The 11,700-nt window shown below is 34.7% G+C and overlaps 1 pseudogene across 1 annotated transcript in view; it reads right to left on the bottom strand.

The window, feature by feature from the left end:
• Positions 1 to 237: 237 nt before the first annotated feature.
• The window catches only part of LOC143236613 (neuropeptide CCHamide-1 receptor pseudogene), a 37,372-nt pseudogene continuing 25,909 nt past the window's right edge, over positions 238 to 11,700 (bottom strand). The window contains exon 2 of the transcript XR_013019600.1: positions 238 to 2,606. The product of XR_013019600.1 is annotated as a neuropeptide CCHamide-1 receptor pseudogene (transcript). The remainder of the gene's footprint in view (positions 2,607 to 11,700) is intronic.

Below are 11,700 nucleotides of genomic sequence, written 5' to 3'. Positions count from 1 at the left end.
AGTTCAATCATTCGTCTGCCATATTTTCAAACAACGATTACTTTATTTTAGCTTGCCTTAAAGTGTCCAAATTATATTCTTAATTCCTCGATTGTTCTATTGCTCTATTATCAAACATTAAGCGCTTTCTCAGTCATTATTGAAGAGATTATATTCTATTCTCACTTATTGATTAGACACTCACTTGATCTGTTGTCAACATAATGACTACTTTGTCAGGTGTCTTGAAAAGTTGGGTTTTTCTTCTTTCTTGCTTGGCTACTCTCTTATTTCTTTGTTAAACAGTGACAACAGCTTTATTTAGCCTGTTTTCAGAGTCAAATTCCTGTTTTATTTTATGATTACTTACTTTTTGTTAAAGTGCGATTAATTTTTTATCCTAATGAAAAGCATAGATCAGTTTTCTTTGTTTGCTTGTTTGTTCGTCGATACATTGTAAAACAACAAATACTTTGTTCAGTTTATCCTATTTTATCTGTTAGTTTAAACACATCGGGAAACAAATATTTGTCTTTAGTCTGACTTAAACTGTAGAGTTTCTATTTTATATAATAATTTTTACACTAGCTTAATGCTTTATCAAATAACTTTAACTTTCCTTATTCTGTCTCAAAGGGTTGACTTTGTAATGCCCTATGGCTTGGCCACTAGGCTGCTACGTTAAAGAACTATTATTATTTTTCAGATATTTTAAGGAGCATAGCTTCTGTTTCTCCTGGTGGTTTGCTTACTACATTGTCAAATTGAAACCAATTTCTTCAGTGTCTCTTGAAGAACCAAGATTCTGTTCCGCTTGATGTTTGACTATATTAAAATGTGGAGTCTCAGTCCTTCAAAATAATTCACATTCTACAATACTGATCAATTATTAGTTTTCTTATTTTTAGTTTAAAGAGTAAGTATTCAGTTGCTGAGTCGGTTAGTCGTTTGCTTGAACATAAAACAGTGATCAGTTTGTTCAGTGTATCTTTAATAGTCAAATTTCTATCCTGCTACAGTGTCAAACATCTATTATTTTTATCAAATCTTAAGAAGTTGAATTTCTGTCTTGTTTGATAGTTTGACCACTCGGATACTACAGTGTCAAACAAAGACTATGGTATTAAATCTTCCATACAAAATTAACTTTCTATTCTTTTAGACTGCAAATCAAGATAATTTTCTTTAATGTATTTGGAAAGTTGATGTTTCAGTTCTTTTTCCTTAGTCATTACATTGGTAAATAAATTTCAGTTTGTGGAACTTAATGCATCTAGTATCCATTCAACTAAACGGTTTTATCTTCTTGACTGGTAATACATTATTTTTAACCCGTTTCTTTTGGTTTGATTACTGTTTTTGTACAGTTCAAGCAGTAAAGAAATTTTTGATAACTTATTTGCCCTGTATAAATATCAAGCATCGTTCTAAAAATACAGTATAAAAAGGAAGTACATAATCGTTTTGAAGCAGACAACGATATAATACTTATAGTACTACGTTCAATTTTACAACATTGTGTTAGACGTGTGAGGTAACTGTGTGGCAACAGTGGTGCTGGTGAACGATCTAGCAGGAATATGACGTTTCATCTGGAGAGATGATGACGAAATACAACATAATAAGTATTGCCGAAAATAATTGCGAAATACATCGCTCAACAAGTAGAGAGCTATAGGATTAAGACAGCTATTAGCAAAGAAAAGGACAGAACTCACAATCTTCCACACATGCCAGAATTGGTTATATTTTTCCATAGCATTGGGACTGAAATACCACCACATCATAAAGACATGACTGGGGAGAAAGCAGAGTGCAAAGACTACCACAAAGGCCAACACTACCTTGGCAACCTTGATTCTGGTTTTAATGAGACGAGCATGTCTTTCATTTTGGCCACTCATGTATTGTGAGTTGTAAATTAAACTTCGAGCCATTAAGGTGTAACAGATTCCAACAATTAACAGTGGAATCATGTACAGTAACAGAAATTGGATTAAAACTATGGTCTGGGGGTACCAGGGAAACATATCTTGCGGGTATGGGTAGCAGATGTATATGATCTTTTCTTGAACATCTAATTTCAGCATGAAAGCGAAACAAGCACCTGGGATAGCTAGAGCAGCAGACACAATCCAGATGGCCACTGTAGATACCAAGATCATTGCCTTAGGATATGTTCCTGTTTGCTTTTTAATAGGCATTACAATAGCTATATAGCGGTCAATGCTGAGGATGGCAAGGTTTAGGGCTGTAACTCCCAAAGACAAGTCTTTCAGGAATTCACTAAGTTTACATACGATAACCCCATAGGGCCAGCTTTCGAAAACGTAGATTGTACTTACAAAAGGAACAGTTCCCGTGATGACTAAAAAGTCCCCAACGGCAAGACTGATAATACAGATGTTGGGCGTGGTCCACATCGTTTTGTTTTTTACGAAGGTGAAGATTAGAGTTCCATTCCCGATTACACCAACCAAGAAGATGACGCCAAACACCGCGGGTACAAGGTACGTTTCTGCTCTTTGGTCGTAAGAAACATAATCACTGTTTCTGAATGATAGGTTGTTGTTAGGTGCTGGAGTCTCAGAGTCAGAGATACCGATGTCCATAGTTCTGGGTTTTACCTGAAAAATATTTGTGCATCTATTGTTATGTTGAATACTAAAATGAAAACGTTTCAATGTAGAACAGACATTACCAAAACCAGGTGACATCATCTTATGATTAAAATAACATGCATAATTCACTCACTTGATATATAGACTCAGTCTGTGGATAATCAGCCTATCTTTTATACAATTATTACATTGGTGTTTGTCATGATTTTTAACTTTGATATCTACATGCTACTTCATTTACTATCTTATGGCAAAAACGATAAATAATTTTGTGCAACAAGGAAAAATAGATGAATAAACCAGATTATCTATATTATATGATAACATTCTGTTGTTTTATATGGAAACAAGACTATAAAAGACATCTTGATTTACTGTACTTAACTGTATATGCAAGTAAGGTTTATAAACAAGATCATAGAGTTTTTAAGATCTTTAATGATATAAGTCAAAATGATGGATGTGAAGGTTCAGGAACTTTATACTTGGCTTAGTTTATAATGGAAAGAACCAGCATGTTTGGTATGACGGTGATTCGAAACCCGACCCTTGGATTACGAGTCGAGTACCTTAACCACTTGGCAATGTCGGGTCTTTATTTTGTTTAATGGTGAACTTCAGTTTCTAATTTAGGTTTATAGCTATGAACCAATTTGTCTAAAGGAGTAAGTCTGTGGTTTTGTATTTGTTATAAGCTAAATAATACTGTGTTTACCATTATTTTATTCTAAGGCTGAGCAAGACGTCTGGAAGATTTCAAAATTATAAAATGCCAAAAATGTATCTTCAACTCCATAGTTATCAGCATTGTCCAAAGTAACAGTTTCAGCCATCAAGAGGTAGATGAGAGGCAAGTTGCCAAGAGAAGACTACATCGTAATATACATGCTGAAGGAAGGAAGACAGGAAGCTTATTGTTAATATCCCATGTAAGTTGTCTGGCCTTGGAAACAAAGTCAAATGGTTTGGATTTTTTTTTTCACTCTGTTTTCCAAAAAAAAATCAAGACTGAAGTCAAGAACAACAGATCAGTCAGCTTCTTTTCAGTCGTCTACAGGGTGTTCTCAAGGATGATTATATATATTGAATCTAATCTATACTTTTATCAGCTATTTGGATAAGCTGGTTTTAGAGCTGCTTTCCTAACAATAGACAATGAATATTTTTCCAATCAACCAGAAGAGTAGGTATAGAAATATTAGTGGCCTCTGTGCATGATGGTTGTAAGCTATTAGAAAATTTTTAATTTGTTAATGTTCGAATTACTGATGACAGCATTAGAATATTAAAAAGTAGAATCAGTTGTATATAAACATTCCCAGATATATTACATGGCTAAAGTTATGTGGACACCCCATTATCACACTCATATGTGCTTGTTGAACATCTCATTCCAAAATCATGGGCATTAATATGGAGTTGGTTCCCCCCCTGCTGCTATAACAGCCTCCACTCTTCTGGGAAGGCTTTTCACTAGATTTTGGTACATGGCTGCGGGGATTCGCTCCTATTCAGCTACAAGAGCATTAGTGAGGTCGGGCACTGATGTCGGGCAAACAGGCCTGGCTCTCAGTTGGAGTTTCAGTTCATCCCAAAGGTGTTCCATGGGGTTGAGGTGAAAGCTCTGTACAGGCTAGACAAGTTTTTCCACATCAACCTCGGCAAACCATGTCTTTATGGACCTCGCTTTGTGCACGGGGGCATTGTCATGAGTGGAACAAAAAAGGGCCTTTCCCAAACTGTTGCCAAAGAGTTGGAAGAACATAATTCTCTAGAATGTCATTGTATGCTGTAGCATTAAGATTTTGCTTCACTGGAACTATAGAACCTAGCCCAAACTATGAAAACAGACCTAGACCATTTCCTCCTCCACAAAACTTTACGATTGGCACTAGGCATTCAGACAGATAGCGTTCTTCTGGCATCCGCCAAACCCAGATTTGTCCATTAGACTGTCATATAGTGAAGCGTGATTCATCACTCTAGAGAACACGTTTCCACTGCACCAGAGTCCAATGACAGTGTGCTTTACACCACTCCAGCCGACGTCTGGCATTGTGCCTGGTGATCTTAGACTTGTGTCTAAGCTCCCGAAGAAGAGTTCTTGTGCTGACGTTGCTTCCAGAGACAGTTTGAAACTTGGTAGTGAGTGTTGCAACTGTGGACAGACGATTTTTACGCGCTTTAGCTCTCAGTGATCCCGTTCTGTGAGCTTGTGTGGCCTATCACTTCGTGGCTAAACTGTTTTGCTCCTAGACGTTTTCATTTTACAATAATAACACTTACAGTTGACCGGGTCAGTACGAGCAGAGTAGAAATTTGATGAACTGACTTGTTGGAAAGGTGGCATCCTATGACAGTGCCACGTTGAAAGTCACTGATCTCTTCAGTACGACCCATTCTACTGCTAGTGTTTGTCTTTGGAGATTGCATGGCTGTATGTTTGATTTTATGCATCTGCTAGCAATGGGTGTGGCTGAGATAGCTGAGCCCACTAGTTAGAAGAGGTGTTCACATACCTTTGGCTATGTAGTGTGCGTCTACAATACGTAATATTTGTAACCAGACTTCATTGTAGCAGCAAAAAGAAAGAAATTAAGCAAGCTAGGATGAGAGGAGCATAAGACGAGTAACAAAATGGCTGGTACATTAGTGGTGACGTGTGTCTTATTGGTTGGTCTAGACAGTACTGCAGATATCAGCTGGGTTGAATATCAGGGACAAATATGGGTTATTTTGACCCAGGACTGTCAAATGTGGAGAAATGCCAGGGAAAATATGCCTCTTAGGTGGAGCGAAAGACACCTACTATGAATATATATTCAGTAATATAACGGCACTGCTTCCAACTATTATTTTTCATGACATCAGAGAAATATACTAGTTAAGAGAGGTGTAAGTGTGTGTGGGGGGCTTTCTTATAGTAAAGCCACATTGGGCTATCTGCTGAGTCCACCGAGGGGAATCGAACCCTGATTTTAGCGTTGTAAATCCGTAGGCTTACCGCTGTACTAGCAGGGGACAGTTAAGGGAGGTCATCATAATCTTAAATTCGTAGTAAAAGTCTTTGTTTGATCCATGTAAACTAATGAGATAAAAAGCTGGATTTCGTGGTAAAAAAAGTTACGAGTTTTACATACACGTGTTTAGTAGTGCATGATCCTCATCCACTGTCATTATATATACTGCATCAGCAAGTACAGTTTTCCTAAAGAGGTGCAGATAACCAGATATCTATCAAAACTTGCAGGATAAACTCAGTTATCAGGCTTTTGGTTTGTATTTTTACTTGAGCGTCCCAATGTATATATTTTTTTTGTAAATGTGTCACAGAAGTAAACTAAAAACACTGCTAAACTATTATTATAAATACCAACATCTGTAACGATTATGTACTTTAGGAAGCCAATAAAAACAAACATTTAATAGTTCCACAATTGCATAGTATTTGATTATTCTGTTTGGATAGGTTAATTTTCTTTTTAATTTTACTAAATATCAATGTAACATAATTTATATAGTATTTTATAGCTTCTGATATATATTAACAAACTTTACTTATATCGCTCAAGATTATCAGCTTTGTTCAATAATATAATTTATCCAATAAATAGTAATATTTTCAAAACGTGTTTAAGTATAACAGAATTATCATTTTTATTAAGATTTTTCAATGCCTGTGCTTCGTCTTTACTTACATTTAATGACCTATATTCAGAACTATTCCACTTACTTGAGGTTGAAAACTGTTGCAATATTCAATATTTGTTTTACCTTATAAACTGTTCTATTAGTTATAAATTGCTTTAAAGATTTATAAAAATCGTAAGATAAATATTCAATTACTACTCTATTGAATATACTGAATATTAAAAAATAAACTGAAAATCTTCATTTTCAAGTTCACACAATGTGTAACGTCAATTATGTTAAAAGTCATGATGTTTATTGATCCCCGTCATACATAAATATCATTAGTAATTAAAAACACTACTGAAATTTTATCAGGCAAATATTGTTTCAATGGTATTTTGGGCAATGTAGACATCGTAGAATTTTCGTATAATGAACTACTCTTGCCTGTTTCTTGGATGCAAAAATGTTTGAGCTTCGGAAAATAGCCAATCCTTTGTCCCAAATAGAGGCAAGAATAATCCATTGAAGCCGAAACTATACTAGTTTAAGTTTAAATATATTTTACTGTACATTTTATAAGGTGTGCATAATTGTGTTTTTTGACATGATATATTTAGGTTGTTTTTTAAAATATATCAATTTTAGACTTCGAAAGTATGAGCCTGTTGCCAATAAGTAATAGACTGAAGGTGCTTTAAAGACAATGGAAAAAATGAATTTAATTAGATTTTTAAATGATAAATTGCACTTAGATGTTTTTTAATAATATCAAACACTTAAATTTAATACCAAGGTTTAATTTATAATACCTCTAAATACCAAACTTGTTAGTGTAAGTAATATCACAAATCAGTGTAAGTAATATCACAAATCTTTAAAGCACGAAGTCTGGTTTGATAATTGTTGATGGAATGTTAGAATAGTCAAACAACATAACTATACAACTACAACATCTGACTGACCACATTAAAAAGAATAACTCACTGAAAAAAGAAAATCAAAACGTAAAGAACCACAACCACACAAGAGCCAATATGGAAATCACGAATACGTTCAGAACCAGAATAAGAACATATACAAACACCAAAATAACATGAACACATAAAGAGAACATAACCATACACAAACTCAAACACAATATAAAGAAGCACGCGAGAGCACGAAATAACAAAAATCGAGAAACAAAAAAGGAGAAAATGAAGAGAATAAAAAACCCACTCAAGAATATACAAACAACTTCATCTTGGTAACACCCTGAAAATAATAAAACTACAATTTCGAAAACCAAACACGACGACAGAAACAAACATATCACATGAAAATGTACCATAATTCTCAACCATAATACAAGGAATCCCAACTCGGTACAGAGAACCTCAGCTAGCAGCAGAAATAAAAAGATGTAAGTCGAAGGTTAACATAGTTGTTATCAGCCGCCCTTGGTTAGAGACCTCTGACCTCAACCAACTACTAGAATAATAGTTGCAAGACGCTTCTAAACCAAGAAATATTAACATATACATTCCAGGAGACAAACCTAACTCTAATTCTTTTGTGATAAAAGTTTTACCCACTAGCATCACAAATGAATATATAGAAGCAGAACCACATAATATACACTAAAGTTGAACGTACGTTCTGTAATAGAACACAGAAACTTATCAATTTAGTTAAAATATAAGTACACGAAACACAAGATAACTAGAACTTGATATCAAATGGTATTACTATTTGGTATCGAAAATACACGGTTGAAACATTCAAAACACCAGTGGTAGTTAGAATACAGCGTTACAGCTGCTATAGCTATGGACATGTGGCAGCCGCTTGTAATGGGTGTGGTGGAAAACACAGAAGCACAGACTGTCCAAAGTTAACACACAACCACATTGCTGTAACTGGCAACAGCTACACACGGCACACTATAAGATATGTGAAAAGCACAAAAACATTGAAGAACGTAACTTAAGCATACAAAATAACATAAACACAAAACCAAGAAACAAACAGAACGCAAGGAAAAACACCACTATTTCCAACACCCTAAGAAGCCACAGCACAAATTACCAATCTGATACACATACATTCGCTTAGGCAGCAAAAGCCTACACTCAAGCTGAAGACACACACACCAAAACAAATGAAGAACACACAAGTAATAAACAAAATAACAAAAAACTCTAGTACTATCACACATAATACCAGTGTTCGTATTACCACAAATACATAGTAAACAGAAAAAAATAAAATATGTGAATCTAAAGACATAAAATGTGCATAGTCCTGAAAAGGAATGTAGTTATAGAAGCAAATAACTACTTATCAGACTAGCTTATCTATTCTAAAGATCAGAATATTCTATAACTACAGTACAGGGTGGAAAAAGAGGTCGACTTAGAACCTGACCATCCCAGGTAGCTAATGACCTAAATCCCGATCTTAATAAAAACACAAAAATAAGCTTTCGACATTTTACGGCACAATGGACTGAGGTTCCGTATGACAGAAGTGTAACTACCGTGAGGAATTATTCGCTGGCTGTCATCCAACATTTTGGAAAATGTTAAGGAAACCATCTTGGAGTTTTTTACTCTTGGGGTTGGAGTTCCACAAGGTGGGGTAGTTATCCCTATTTTATTCATTATGTATGTGAGCTTCTAAAAAAACCCAAACTTTAGGTTTTCTTCACAATTCGCGAATGATGTTGCGGTATGGAAAAGTATTCTCACTTCATCTACAGCAGTAACAGATCTTCAACCACGATTAAATAATATAGAGGGCTACCGCCAAAATATAGCATGAAAATGGATGTTTCTGAGAGCCAATCACTAACTTTCACAAAACAAAAACAAACAAACCACCCACCAAAACTATATACGAATGGAACACTTCTCCAGACCACAACCGAGACAAAATCTCTAGGTTTAACCTTCGACTCAATGTTACCTTGGGTTAAACATACAAATAATGCATTCAAAATTTGCAATCTCATAAATTATGCAAGAACTGTGATCGGCAAAAATCACTGAACCTCACTAGACAATATCATAAAAATAGATAAAACATAGGTAATTGCACCGAAACACATAAATAAACTAAAAGTTTAAATTACTACAGTATTTAAAGTTCCATGTAGCACCTCATCAAAATTTATGCACAAGTACGCAAACCATCGCCTAGAGACTCTTACCTAATTCTATAAATTACTCTGAAAAAATCTGGCAAAAGAACGACTTTCTTTGTGAATTTGATTGCTATTGCATACATGATGGAAGTCGACCTAAGTATCTATCGCTTGTTAATACATATTTTAAAAATAGGTGGTTAATAAGGTCACCTAACGCTAGACCACAAAACTCACACCAGTTTTGGACTAAGATGAAGACATTTAAAAAGATATTACCTGTAATATGTTTTTAAGCTACATATAAACCCAGTAAAGCGTGCTGAGTGAATATGCCGAACTCCTCGCTAAGTGCAGAACTTTGTTTGCTTGTTTGTTTTTGTACTTCGCTCAAAGCTACACGAGGGCTATCTGCGCTAGCCGTCCATAATTTAGTAGTGTGAGACTAGAGGGAAGGCAGCTAGTCATCACCACATACCACAAATTTATGGGCTACTCTTTTACCAACGAATAGTGGGATTGAAAGGCGAGCATGTTTGGGGGATTCGAACCCCCGACGCAGAACTTTGTAATACCGAATATTAGTGACGGTATACACAACAAAAGAATGTTTATAACATGAATAAATGTATCGAAAACACACATCAATAAACTACAGCAAATACAAAACTATATTTTAAAGAGAGCATGTACAATACTACGATCAACAAATTCATTATTTCTACACAACTATTCAAACATGCTAACACTATTGGACTCTACGTCCAGGATAACTAGTTCAATATTATAATGAAAATATTGATTGAAAAGAACCAATGAGTAAACTAGAATTACATAATACATGATGAACATCATCTTTAGTACTTTTTCTCTCTAAACATAATGATTAAGAAACTTACAGATCAAACAGTGCTACACTAAACTCCTCTAAACATAATGATTAAGAAATGTCTCTGTACAGACTGCAAACAGTGCTACACTAAACTGCTAAGTGAAACGGTAGTTTTGGATGTAAACACAGGATTATGTCTCTGTATGCATGACTGCTAAGTGAAATTTTAAAAGAGTTTTGGATGTAAACATAGGATTATGTCTCTGTATGCATGACTGCTAAGTGAAACGGTAGTTTTGGATGTAAACATAAGATTATGTCTCTGTATGCATGACTGCTAAGTGAAACGGTAGTTTTGGATGTAAACATAGGATTATGTCTCTGTATGCATGACTGCTAAGTGAAACGGTAGTTTTGGATGTAAACATAGGATTATGTCTCTGTATGCATGACTGCTAAGTGAAACTGTAGTTTTGGATGTAAACATAAGATTATGTCTCTGTATGCATGACTGCTAAGTGAAACGGTAGTTTTGGATGTAAACATAGGATTATGTCTCTGTATGCATGACTGCTAAGTGAAACTGTATTGTGAACACGGACCAAAAGAAATGAAAACTGATGTCGAGGAGACGAAGAAGTTTAACTTCTAAATCAAATTTCTCAATATATGAATTGTCTCTATTTGTACAGGAGAAGGTTATCACTAAATTCATGTATCCTTTTGCTTGTTTTTTTTATTTGACGTCACACAGGAATTCGGAAACTAAAGTGTAATCATGGAGCTTTTGAAACATGTTCCCAGCTTTGTTAAGACGTTATAAAAATGTTTTGTTCAGCAGTGATTGGTCCCTTCTTTGATTCCTAACTGGCAAGACACTTTCGCTTGACAAGGGTTTCGACTAATCTGGAACAACTGATAATTCTTCTGCCAGTTCTTTTATGATTGTCATAATACCTGTGAAACAGTTTTTTCTATATTAAATTAAGACTTGCCGAATACAATTGATTGAATTACTAGTAATATCAATTCTCACAGCTGAGTTTTATAAATCTAAGTTTAAGTAATTTGATACCTGTATGCAATCCTATGGAAGTATAATACTACCATCTGCGTACAGTAACATCTACCTTTGTATAAAATAAACGAAAATAATAAGGACCATAAGAAATAAAGACTAACATGGTTGATTCAATGTTTTTATTATAAAGAAAAATTGTAATATTGATAAAAACAAGTCCCTTGTGAGCCAGCAGTGAGTATTTTGGTATAAATCGCTGAAAGTTGCATTTCGGTAATCCTGCTTGAAAGAGCTCAGATAATTATCTGTGCAGCTTAGTGCTTCACAAAAAAGAAAATAAGAATAAAAAATATTTATTTTTAAGTTTTAGAAATTCAAACATTTTAGGCTGTCTGAAGTTTTAAACATACCTTTCTCGTCTCCCAAGCACTTGATAGGATATAAAATTTAACAAGAACGATGCTTTGTTTAAAATTTCTAAATGTAT

The sequence above is a fragment of the Tachypleus tridentatus genome, chromosome 13 (genome assembly GCF_004210375.1).
Source record: "Tachypleus tridentatus isolate NWPU-2018 chromosome 13, ASM421037v1, whole genome shotgun sequence".
NCBI classification, from domain to species: Eukaryota; Metazoa; Arthropoda; class Merostomata; order Xiphosura; family Limulidae; genus Tachypleus; species Tachypleus tridentatus.
Note: the sequence above shows the minus strand (reverse complement) of the source record. Positions and strands in the feature narration are given on the sequence as shown.